The following is a 13,340-nucleotide window of genomic DNA, read 5'->3' as shown; positions in this document are numbered from 1 at the left end:
AACCAGCACAGACAATCCATCTTCAACTTCTTATCATTTCCACCTGCCACCCTAAATATATTGCTTTATGTAATATTCCTTAACTTTTTGAAGCAGTTATTAAATATTTTCTATTGTTTACTAGTATTGTTTATTTACCTATTAGAACATTTCTTTGTATCCTACTTATGTAATTTCCTATGTGTAACTTAGTTCATATTTACCTAATTGCAATCGAATGCTTTTTTCCCCCTGGGTCTCTGTTAAAAATAGGCTCTAGCACAGTTGAACTATACTAGTTAACAAATGGAATAAATAACTAAATGGAAATACCATATGAGCTACTCATTATCTCCTCAGGCATTAGCCCAAGTATTGTTTGAAGGGACTTAAACTGGTTTTGTTTACATACTTTGTGAAAACTCACCCTAAGCATCTGAGAGGGAACATAATTTACTGGCATTTTCTGGGTTTTTGGAATATTTTCTTTGTACCAAGACTAGCTCCCTAAATTACCTAGAATGCTGAACAGCATCTCCATATGAGACTCTGACTCTCCAACAAGTACCAGTAAATCATTAGCATACGAGGCTTATTTAGTCTTGTCCTCTGTTATTCTAAAACCCTTAAGCAGTGAATGCCTCAACACAACTGACAAAAGTACAATTAAAAGGGAGGGCAACGGACAGCCCTTGCTTAGTCGCAGTTCATATTTTAACTAGAAGAATTAATTCTATGTTGATCTTTATACAAGTATTTATTCTTATATATATATATATATATATATATATATATATATATATATGTGAGTCTACTTGAGAAGACCAAATTTTTACTTACCTGAATTTTATTTTACAGTGATGACAGCACTGAACTGTCACTAAACCAAAACTACATACTACCAAAATTTTAACTGGGAAACAATACACTTGACCAACAATAAAAATGAACATACACCGCACTATGTCAAACTCACCCAGGAGTGGGGCTATGCCCCCCACACACCCCTAACTAAATATACCAACTCCGGGATCACACTACAATGTGGAAAAGGGCAAATTGTACCATGTTGGCCAAGTGTTTCATTTCCCAGTTAAAAATGTCAGTAGTGTGTAATTTCGATTTAGTGACAGTTAAGTGTTGTCTTCTAAGTAAAATAAAATTTGGGTAAGTGAAGATTCGGTCTACTCAAGTAGACCCATATATATATATATATATATATATATATATATATATACACACACACGTGCACGCATACACACACACACACACATCTATATATATATATATATATATATATATATATATATATACACATACACACACACACACACACACATATATATATATATATATATATATATATATATATATATATACACACACACATATATGTGCTGCTTTGAAGGTTGACAAACCTTTGAGGAGATCTTAAAATTTCTAATATCACAAACTGAGATTCCCATTTGACTCCATCAGAAGCTTTTGCAGCATCCAGCCTAAACACAAGCAACTGCCTCTAAGTTCTATGGACATTGAGTATAGCAACCAAAGTTATGACTGTATTATAAAAAATGTGTCTGTTTTTGATGAAACCATACTGATCTTCAGTGTACTAAATATGACATTATTGCTGTTGGTGTGGTTGCCAATACTGCTATAAATATTTTGTACTCTTGACTGAGTTCGGCCTATATGAACTCACTGACTGCAGGCCTTTCTCTGGGTTTAACACTGCAGATATCACTGCTTCTTTACAAGAAGAAAGGGACTCCACAGTGTATATGACTCTTGTTGTGCAGTATTAATATTAGGTTGCAGCATCTGCTCTTCCTCCTGGCCTATAGAATTCTGAGGTAATACTGTACAAATTCAGACTTATCCCTTCATAGTTTATCAGTTTGTTCTACTAACATCTCTGGGTAACTGGGTATACTAATTCCTGATTTTAAGCTTGCTTGCTTGTCAACTGTGTACATACCACCCCTTGTAAGAAAGTACCCACTCACTCAAGATTTACGAAGGATCTCAGTTATTCACAACACAACACCTCAAAATGCCACTAGAAACACCACAATTACAAAACCATAGAATGTACAAGGCAACTGGGCCATGTGGCCATTTTTGCTTTGCCAGTACCCACCCTTAGACCTTATCTCCTTTTTCAAAGACTGACTGGCCAGTAATATGCGAGGTGAATGTATGACTACCCAGCCGACTGTCTGGCTCCTTCTCAAAGTAAGATAGTGTGTCACATTGCTTGATCTGAAGAGGAAGTGTATTCCAGAGATAATTAGTCACTGTATTGCAAATCTGTCATTTAACTGTAATTTATCTGCTGAAGCAGGTTCAGATCTCTGGTTCTAGTGTTCACATGACTGTTTGATTTGTGGTGAAATAAGAATGCTTGGACTACTGAATTCCTAATGGTCTGGAAAGCAAGGCACAGATCATCCATAAGGAGTTTGTAGAACACTGAATATAAGAACAAGATCTCCAGCCTCTCTTGATAGTTCAGGTCCTTTAGTCTGATAATTGTTTTTGTCAGAAACCTTTGGGGTTTCTCTAATTGCTTGATGCATCTAGCAATTTGTTACCCCAAAAGGGGCAGTATATTCTGTGATGGGCCTGACCAGTGCAGAATATAGAGGGGTCATGATTTCTTTGGATCTACAGAAAATACCCTTTGTGATCAGCTGTACCACAGATAAGTATTTCCTGACCATTGTTGAATATGACATCCAAAGCACAGGATGTTATCTACATCTTTGTTTTGATTTGAAGTGTTGCATTTTCTATACTGTAATATGGGTAGAGGGTTTGTTTGCCAAATGCAATGATACTGCATTTTTAGAAGTTATTTTTTTTAGCGTACCAGCTATTAACACATGTTCACTTTGTAGCTTTTGCATATCAAAAGAAGATTCAAATATAACATCCAGTTTATACCTTTTGGCAAACTTGGTTAACCAGAATTCCTGACTTTCAATTTTGTGTTCATCGAAATACATGCTGAGAAGCAAAGATTCCAGTATGGAATACTATAGTATCCTACTAGTTACCTTTATAACTCTGATGACATGCCTACCACCCTCACAGTGTGAGTTCTGTCTCCCAGCAAATTTGCTATCCATCTAACTACACAGGGATCAACTGGAGCACATTTAGCCGTTGATAATGTTGGTATGTCATACAGCATCAAATATTTTGTCAGGGTAAACTTATGCAACTGTCCATGGCTTGTTCATAGGTTCATAGGTAGATACTAGGCTATCTGCCCTAGGGCATTTATAAGCCTAGCCAGAGTGTATTTGGCTTCCGCCTCCCTATTAGATTAGCCTACTGTGCCTCTGTAAAGTAGGTCACAGAAGGTACCCTTTTAAGATTAGTTTACTGTGCCTCTGTCTAGCAGGGACACAGGAGAGATCCCAGGGGTGAATTTGCGATTTCCCATCCACGCGTCCAAATTTCGCTTGAAGAGGGTCAGCAAGGGGCTATGTCTAACATGAATTGGGATTCTATTCCAGAGTGAGGGGGGCCTCTGGGAAATGAATCTGTCCCTCCAGCATGTCCTATTTAATTTTGTGCTGAGGTTTAGGTCCCTGGAGCGTGTAGCTCTAAGGGACTTGGATTTTTTGAGGAGGAGCATGTCCATTAATTCTGGGTTTGACATGGCTTTGTACGTCAGGCATAGATTGCCTCTGAGTAGGCGGCAAGCAACTGAGTAGAGCTGGAGTTTCTTTAGTCGAGCTGCATAGGACATCTGTTTGTAGCCCATGATCCTCTTGGTGAGGTACTTTTGGGGTCTCTCCAGTTGCTGCAGGTGTCGGGTAAGGTACATCCCAAAAGGGGCATTGTATTCAATTATGGGCCTGATGAGTGACGAATAGAAGGGCACAATTACCTCTCTTGATCTAGATGTGAACCCTTTCGTGATAAGGTGGGCTATATAGAAGGTCTTTCTAACCACTTTGGCAATGTGATTATCAAAGGAGAGATTACTATTTACGTTGGTCCCCAAATCTCTAATTACTTCTTCCGTGCTTAATGGATTACCACCTATGTGGTAATTTGTGGGCACCTTGTTTTTCCCAAAGGAGATGACTATGCAAGCATTTAGCTTGAGGCCGTGGCTCTGGCACCAAGCATCCATCTCTGTGAGACCCTTTTGGAGGATGCTTGTGTCAGGTGGAGATTCGATTATGGCCCCCAGTTTGCAGTCATCTGCAAACTTTGTCAGCCATAATCCCCCCCGTGTTAGCCTGAACCTCAGAGAAGTATATACCGAACAAGAGAGGTCCCAGAACTGAGCCCTGTGGGACGCCACTTGTAACTGGTTTGGATTCGGACATGGCACCTGCGATTCTGACCATGTGGGTTCTATCTCTGAGCCAGTTTGCAACCCATCTTGTGATATAGGGGTTGATATTTAAGCTGGTAAGCTTATTTATGATGCCCGAGTGAGGTATTGTGTCGAAGGCTTTTGCGAGGTCCAGGTAGGCTGTGTGGACTACCTTGCCCTCATCTATGGCTTTGGTAACTGTTTCAAAGAAATCAACTAGGTTTAAGAGGCAAGATCTGCCCTTAACAAAGCCGAATTGGGTAGGGTCCAGTGTCTGGAGGCTCCCAATGTCTTTGTTTATGAGTTCCATTACCCTTTCAAAAAAAATTTCAGATTCATTAGACAGGATCTGCCTTTAACAAATCCAAACTGCTGGGCTCAAGCCTTATAAAATGTTTTATACCATAGCTTTTTAGGTCTAAAGACATGGTAGGTGCAAACCCTAGTATACAGGGGGCACTTTCTGTACTCTTAAACCAGATTTCAGTAACAATACATAAATGTGCTCTAAATTTACAACAGCTTCACGGTCACGCAACTCTATCATTAAGCAGCACTGCACTGACATTGTCTGGTGCTTTGTTTGTTATGTTTTTAGGCTGAAAAATCCATTAGCTGGTGTCTTCCTAAAAAGGTGCTATGTGGGCAAAGGCTATAGTCAGTATGCAGATGCCGTGCACACCACCCTCGGCAAAGCACATTGTGCTGTGCAGCAGTTTGTCCTATGCTGACATAAACTGGATTGCCCTTGATGGACATGGGTAACTAAAAAAAATGTTGAATTAGTTATCTTTTCCTTGTATCTTGGCATAATATTTGGTGAAGATAGGATTCCACTCAATACCAGAGTATTTCTTGTACTTGTGTATACAAGGAGAGCTTGGAAATGTTTCTCTACATTTTCCTTAGGGTTTTGTGCACTAATTTATCTATGAACCATTACCATGTTATAGTCATACTTGTTTATCTTAAGGGTCTTGATGGCCCTTGAGACATTGCATATCTTGGCACCAGAAAGACTACTTGCTGTCACCCTGTTTTTGTCCAGTCTCGTGAAGACAGAGTCTGTCTTTCTTACTATGAAGTCACCAGTACATTACTGTTAGTGGAGGATTTAAACATGCTTGGTTTAGGACAATGTTTTCTCCTGATGAATCTCAACTATGGACGTATCAGTATGTCCTGTATTTAATTTACACAGAGACCTGTTTTTGTTTGATATTGCAGGCTTAGGCAATGACACTTTTACAGCCTCAGAATATAATATTTTGTTTGCTAATGGTTCCAAATATAATGCAAATACCAAAGTGAAAAGAGAACATCCTCTCCTGGTCCCTTTGCTCACACAGAAATTATCAGAGAGGAAACGACCCACTTTAATTTTTGCCACCAATTCCTGATATATTCCCTAATCAACCTTATAATTTTATCAGGGAATGCAAATGCTTCCATTGCCCTGCTCATAAAGTCCCAGCATACTCCATCAAATGCTTTCTCTGCATCAAGACCCAACAACAACAGTGGTATTTTCTTACATTCTACTTCACTATGGATCATCAGTGTTCTGTCAACATTTTCAAATGTTTGCCTCCCACCCCACAAAATCATATTGGTACATATCTATCTATGTTGGCATCACTTTTGCCATTCTTTTAGCCATTATAGACGTAAGCACTTTATAATCATGGTTTAGTATTGAAATGGGCCTGTATGAAGCTGGATTGGATGGATCTTTACCCTGTTTAGGTATTACAGCTACCACCATTTTGTTCCAGGATGCTGGTACTTCTCCTCCTCTTAAAATACTGTTAAATAGGGTTCCTATCAGCTAACCAAAGACGCAGGTTAGCGAATGCGACTTGACTGAGCTGTAAACGCCGAAATGGCAAAATATCGAAGCAGCATGTAAGAGAATTATTTCCCTGGGAAAGAATTTGCTTGGCCGCTTCTGTAGTTTGCTGTTTTTGGCAATGTAGTGCGGTCTCGGAGTTTGTATATTTAAGTAGGGGGTGTGGGGGGCACAGCCCACCACATCGGGGGTATGGGGGGGGTGAAGCCCACCAATTAATATCATGTATTAAAGTGTTTTCTTTCTTTTTTTTTTGTTGGAACAGAGATTTTTTTCCCTTGGAAAAAAATCGCTGTTCTGACAGTTCGGTTTTGTAAGCTTTCACTTACATGGGGGTCGATTAATCACCGTTCGCTAACCTAAGCGTTCGGTGATCTAATATAGACCCGTTAAATAGACCTTGTAGATCTTTATAGTTTTTTTCCATCCTAGCTTACAAACTTCCACAGAAATAGCGGGTCTATATTATATCATCAAATGATTAAAATGCGAGCGATGAATAATCGACCCCATGTAAGTGAAAGCTTACAATCTTGAAAGCTCAGAGCAGCTGTTCCAAAAAAAAAAAAAAAAAAAAAAAAAAAATTGAAAGAATACATAAAGTGGGGGGCTTCACCCCCCCACCCCACGATGTGATGAGCTGTGCCCCCCCACACACCCCTACTTAAATATACTAACTCCGAGATTGCACTACAGTTCCGAAAACAGCAAAGTAACGGAAGCGGCCAAGCAAATTCTTTCCCTGGGAAAGAATTTGCTTAAAAGCCGCTTCACTATTTTGCCTTTTCGTTGTTTTAAGTTTGACCAAGACGCATTCGATAGAATGCATCTTTGGTCATCTAATAGGAACCCGAAATGCCATCTATTCTTGGGGACATTTCTGTGGATTGGTTATGCATCACCATTTTTATCTCATCTCCTCCTCATCTCCTCCTATCCTACCTGCTAGTAGAACAGTCTCATTTACCTCTAAACATAGCATATTTAATTCTTCCATCAACATTTCCATTTATATATTTTCTTGATTTACATTTTTCTCTGCTTTATACAGACTTTCATGGAATTTCCAAAATATTTCTAATACTTCTACAGGATCTCTTGGTATCTTCCTTGTTATAGGCTCCCTAAGCTTGGCAACAACCCTTTCTTCTTTATGTTGCCTGAATTGCTGTGCTAAAAGTTTTCATGTTCTAGAGTTATTATCAAAAACAGATGCTTAACAGCAATCTTTCTAAACTCATGCATATTATCCAAATAATCCCTTTTTTGTTCAGCATTCTCCAGTTGCCCTCTTCTTTCTGTGAGATCCCTCCTATTCTGCAATACTTTAACATTTGTCAGTCCCTCTAAATAATTCTTGTTACTTCTTAACCATATCTCCTTTTCTTTTATTTCCACCCTACTTTAAACTCTACTTTAATTTTATCCCACTCCCTAGCTATATTTTCAGGAAAAAAAAGCTATCTTGTTTAATAGCACCTGAATAATTTCCACTACCCATTGCTTAAATTCTTCTGTTTTTAACAGACAGATGGGGAAGCACCAGTGTCTCATTTTTATTTATTTACCCTACATATCGTCACTGTTGCAAATCAAAGTCCAGTCCCCACCTATAAGTAATATTCTTTGCTGAAAGTGGATGATTTCTCCCAGAATTTTTAGCAGTTTCAGGTGGAATAGAAATACATATAAATACATGCCAGTGTAATCCTCCTCCCTTGCCAGTAGCCCCTTAATACTACAAATCTACCATTATTACCTTTTTTATCCTCTTCTATCACTGTTGGAGCTCCTCTTGCAATTAATATAACTACTCCTCTTTTTCATTGTCTTAGGTATTGTGCTGAATAACCATTCTGAAAACCTTTCCTTGTCAAATTTACATGTTCAGTTCTTTCCAATTGTGTCTCCTCTAACATAGCTATTTGCATTCTACATTTTTAATATATTTCACTACTCATTCTTTTTTGTATGTATCTGTGAGACCACTGACATTTAAAGACATTAGAGACACCATTACTTAATTAAAAATGTATTATTACCACCTTTTATGTATAATAGCATTTTGTTAAATGTGTAGTTCTAGCTGCTGTGACATGCATATACTGTTTGGCAGGTTGATCTTTTATGCAGTTGTTTCTTGTCATATCCATTTGAGCCTATGTCACATCTTACAAAACTTTTTGTTTTATTGAAAGCCCTTAAACAAAAGCAAACACACCCCTATACCCCCAATACCTATTAACTTAATAATAACACACAAAACTATGTACATTTTCAAATATTGAAGTTTCATCCCCTCATATGAGCAAATGTTCCAAACTGACAGCCACACTCACAAACTTGAGTTAACCTAAAAGAAAGGTTATCCATGTTAAGATGCATGGTGCAGCCTGTGCTTCTATTATGTGATGTCTGGTTTTGTCTTATCTTTATAACTCTCCCAAAAAACACTTGAATGCTTTCAGAGAATATTATCTCCTAGTCATTTCTCTTCATCTGATTATCTCCTGGAGACATGAGGACCAGATACAGAATTGCTAATAAGCATACATTTAAATTGCTAGAAAAAAGCCTTGCAATATTCAATATTCTTTTTCACTTTTACTAGAGCTAAGGGCCTTAATCCAGTCATTCCCCTATGTAAGAATGAGAAAAAGCGCACTCATTTTTTCTTTTGTCATGTTCTTTTAACTAGCCTTTTCTTGTTTTTTTATTACATTGCAGTGCCTACATTTCTTAAACCTGAACAAAGAGAAAGAGAGAAGAAGGCAGTAAGAAAAAAGAAAAAAAATAGGAGCACCTGTTTACACTGGTATCCCTATTACACTTAAAAATAAATGAGAAAACTACATAGCAGGCAAAGAAAATCATGCACTATAAAAATACTATTAAGAAAAAATGTTTACTTACAGTTAACTTTCTCCCTGCTTTCCCCTCCCCCAAGTATTTTTCTGAACATTAATGACATTAAGTATGGTATATGCTTTAGAGTCCCACACAAGTTTAACAAAGTCCAAAAAAGTCCAATCTTTCCAGAATTTCTTGTTCTGTCACGTTTCTCAAATATAATTATTGTTTTGTAATCCCACATTTGTCAATTTACAAGTTATTGTTTTATTCTTGTTCATCCTGTCTCTGCTTGATTTCCAATGTACTCTCAGTTCTTCTAGTCAACTCTTGTGCTTTTTTTCTTCTCTCAAGCATTTTCCATTGAAACATTGTGGTCTTTATTTCCAGAAGAACAAGAAACAGAATCTTCTTCTGTTTCACAGCTCACTTTTTGTTGGTCAAACTTTTTCATCCTTAGCATGTACTTCATCAAAAAATGATTTTGCCCCTCCAGGAAAGAATACTTTGAAGATAGCTGGGTATAGCAGTTTGAATCTCATGTCTGCTTCTCAGCATTTCCTGAATATCGGAATAAATTTACTCCTTTTCTGTCTAGTGTACAATGAGTAATCATTCTCCACAAACACTCTGCTGTCTCCCACTTTTAGTACTTTGTCCTTCTGCCACAGTTTTGTCAGAATCAACTCCTTCTGCTGGTAGGATTGAATCTTTACTATTAAAGGTCTAGGTTGCTTTCTCATAGCCAGGTTTGGAGCATACACAGAATGTTTCCTATCAATTAACAACTCCTGCTATGTAATACCAGTCCAGTTGCTTATTTGTGCTTTCATAAAATTAATACAGTCTGTTCATTCCAGCTTTTCTGGTACAGCAGAAAACCTCAGGTTTCCCCTACGTGATCTGTTCTCTAATTCTATTATTTTTTTAAAAAAAACATTTCTTCTTGAGCAGTCTCATATTCAGCCAGCCTTTTCTTCATCTCAACCTCTGATTTTTGCAGTTTTATCACCTCATCTGAATATCTGTTTAAAGCTTCTTCCATTTTTCCAGCCTTTTGATGTTTGAGTTGATAAACTCCACCATTGTTTCATTTATTTTAACCAGGTCAGTGTGCAGTTATCTTGTACTTTCTTCTAGATTACTGGAAATCATGTCTGGAGCTTTCACTGCTTTTTGCTGAACAGCTGCAATACTTTTCCCAGTTACTGTTTTTTCCTCACCTTTTATAGCTGATTTGTTTTCAGGTCCTCTGTTTTTCTTTTTATCTGGTAACCATGCAGTGCACTTGCTAGCCAGTAACTGAAATTTACCCAGAAATATAAGTTCACTAGCTTTTTCTGCTGAGTTTCTGTTTTTACACTGGGAGAGCTAGAATTAAGCTGCTACTCAAAATTTCAAGGGGCAGCAATTTTCACTCCTTAAGTATATGCGTGTCTTCCCTAGAAATTAATATTCTGTCTACGAGTACCTTCTATACACTTTTCAGAAATAAGTATACCCTCTTTCTCCATGATCTTCTGCTTCTTCTTCTGTACAAGGATCCACTAATCCCAACACACTAGCTAGAACTATAAAATGTTACACTATTTCAGGCACCTGTAGCATACCAGGTGCCCCCTGCACATCCAGAGCATAAGTGATAAAGTTAAAATCCACTGCCCAAACAACCATCTCCTCCACGGAATCCATTACTACCCCACACATCACTTTAAAGGTTTCCAATGAGAATTCTGGCAGCTGATATAAACTAATCAGTGTAAGTGTTGCCCTGTTCTCTATCTTTACTCACCCAACTATGAAATTATCCTCTTCATCTGTGATTTCATCTCAAACCTGATATTGAAGATCTCTGCTCAATAATATCGCTACCCCTCTCCTCCTTGACCCCTTCCTGGATACAATAGTTTGGTAGCTATACCTGGTCACTTTACATGCTCTTCTGGGTCCATAATAATCATTTGAAATGTTGGGACCCACTTGAGTGAGTCCTGAAACATGCAGAATGAATGGCCGAAAAAGCAGATTTACATTTATAAAGTCCAAGATGGCCATTTCTTAGCATACTCCCTTTTTTCTGAGGTATGGTGATCTCAAGTGTTGGTATATATAAAGTTGGAGATTGTGGGGGGGGGGGCTTGCCTCCCACATCAGAAGGTGCAGGGGGAATTCCCCATGCAAAAAAAAAAAAACTTTAAGGTGAAGAGTAATGTTTGTGATTTGCTCTTGGCCTGTAGTTTTGGTCTTTTTTTCCTGACTTGTCAACAATCGGCATTTCGAGTGCCGACATTTCAATAGGGAGCAAGGTCCATATGTGTCTTTCATAATAATAATAATATACAGGAAGTTAACTTTCTCAGGTATCTAGTGACTTTATCCCTTTTGATGGAATTTAGTAACCAATTCACATTCCAAGGAGCCACAAATATATGTTTTTGCTACTTAGGTTTACCTTACAATGCTATTCTAGTTTCAGAGTTAATATTCATCAGAATCAACACCAACCCTTTAGCTTCCATTTTTATCAATGTTCCTCCATTGCTGTTTTAACTGCCTGACCAACTATTTTTCATAGGCATACCCCTTAATCTGATTTTAACCTAAACTCTGTACTACTCCCCTACAAAGTCCAATATTCTATTATTTTTGGCATTACCATACACTTGGGACACATATCCAACATTTTTTAACAATCTTATTCTTTTGGTAACAGTCTTACTCTTTTTAACAGCATTACATAATCAAAACTATTAACATAACCACAAATCCATTCCAACCCTCTAATACATTCACAACCTAAAAACATCAATTAAATTAACCAAAACATACATTAAATTATTAGTTATGTACTCACCATAACTTGGCATCTGTGTTGTCCATTTTCATTCTTCCTCACCAATGGGTTCAGACCCAATCCTCGGCTCCAACTTGGCCGCATAAACTTCACTTCGGCTCCAGCTCTTGAGTTTCTCCCTCTACCCATAATGCTCTATTCCTTCCCCAACACCTCAGTTCGAATTTGCTGCCTAATCTCCCATTTTACAGCAGAGACAGACACAGACAGAAGAAAGACAGGGCTCAAACCAGGAACTGAATAGTTCCAGTACAGTCTAACAGGTACTTCCAGGAGTGACAAGGATGCGGGAAGGATAGGAGGGAAGGTGAGGAAGAATAAAAATGGACAACACAGATATGGTGAGTACACAACTAATAAATCTGATGTTGCCCTTTTCATTCTTCCTCACCAATGGGACAGAGTCCCCAGCTACGTATCCCTAGGGAGACTCCCATGCAAGGAACTGCTGGAGCCCTGTCAAACCAAAAGAAGCTCTGCTTCTAGAAATGATGTCCAGTTTGTAATGTGTAACAAAGGTATGAGTCTTTGACCAAGTAACTGCAGCACAAATATCATCATTGAAAGTTCTTGACCAAAAGGCAGATGAAGTAGCCATGGACTGAGTAGAATGAGCTTGAGGAGGTTGTGGTAAATGTAGTCCTTTTTTGAGAATAAATCAATGAAATGCAATCAGTAATCCACTTGCCTAGAGTAACTTTCGATACTGCCTGATCCAAACGATTTGGGGAAAAGGATACAAAAGCAGATCAGACTTTCTGAACTGTTCTGTAAAGATAAAAATACAGTTGTCTGTGTACATCAAGGAAATGAAGCATGTATCCCCCTTATTCATAACATTTGGAAAGAAGACTGGTAATTGTATGTACTGGTTGATGTCATTTTCAGATGCCACCATGGGAAAAAGGGAAGGGTTAGTTCTCACAGACACCCTGTCTTTATGGAAAATAATATAAGAAGGCTTCACTAAAAGGGCCTGGAGCTCAGAAATTCTTTTAGCTGAAGTAATAGCTACTAAAAAGATCGATTTCCAAGAAAGATACTTCAGGTTACATTTGTCTGCCAGTTCAAAGGGCTTCTGAGTTAAACCTTGAAGGACCACAATAAGATCTCAAGGTGGAGAAGGATCCTTTATCATGGGTCTGAGGAGAAAAATGCCTTTCATGAAGGCCTTACACAATCTGGATGAAGCCAGAGAAAAATATTTGTTTCCAGCATGGAAATTTGAAATCACTGCCAAATGATGTTTAATCGTGGAGAAACCAGCTCCTTCTTTAAAAAGAGTTGTCAGAAAAAGAAGAATGGCCAAAGTTGGTGTTGAAAAAGGGTCCATGTTCTGGTTAGAGGCCCAAACAGGACATATTTCCATTTACTTCTATACACGTCTTGGTAAAAGATTTTTGGGAAGCCAAGATAATATCACAAACTGGGGATGAAATCCTGGACTGTCTATTACTGGAAGTGGA

This window comes from Protopterus annectens, chromosome 10.part0 (genome assembly GCF_019279795.1).
Source record: "Protopterus annectens isolate FY-2018-M chromosome 10.part0, PAN1.0, whole genome shotgun sequence".
NCBI lineage: Eukaryota > Metazoa > Chordata > Ceratodontiformes > Protopteridae > Protopterus > Protopterus annectens.
The sequence above is the reverse complement of the archived record's forward strand: the minus strand, read 5'-3'. Positions refer to the sequence as shown.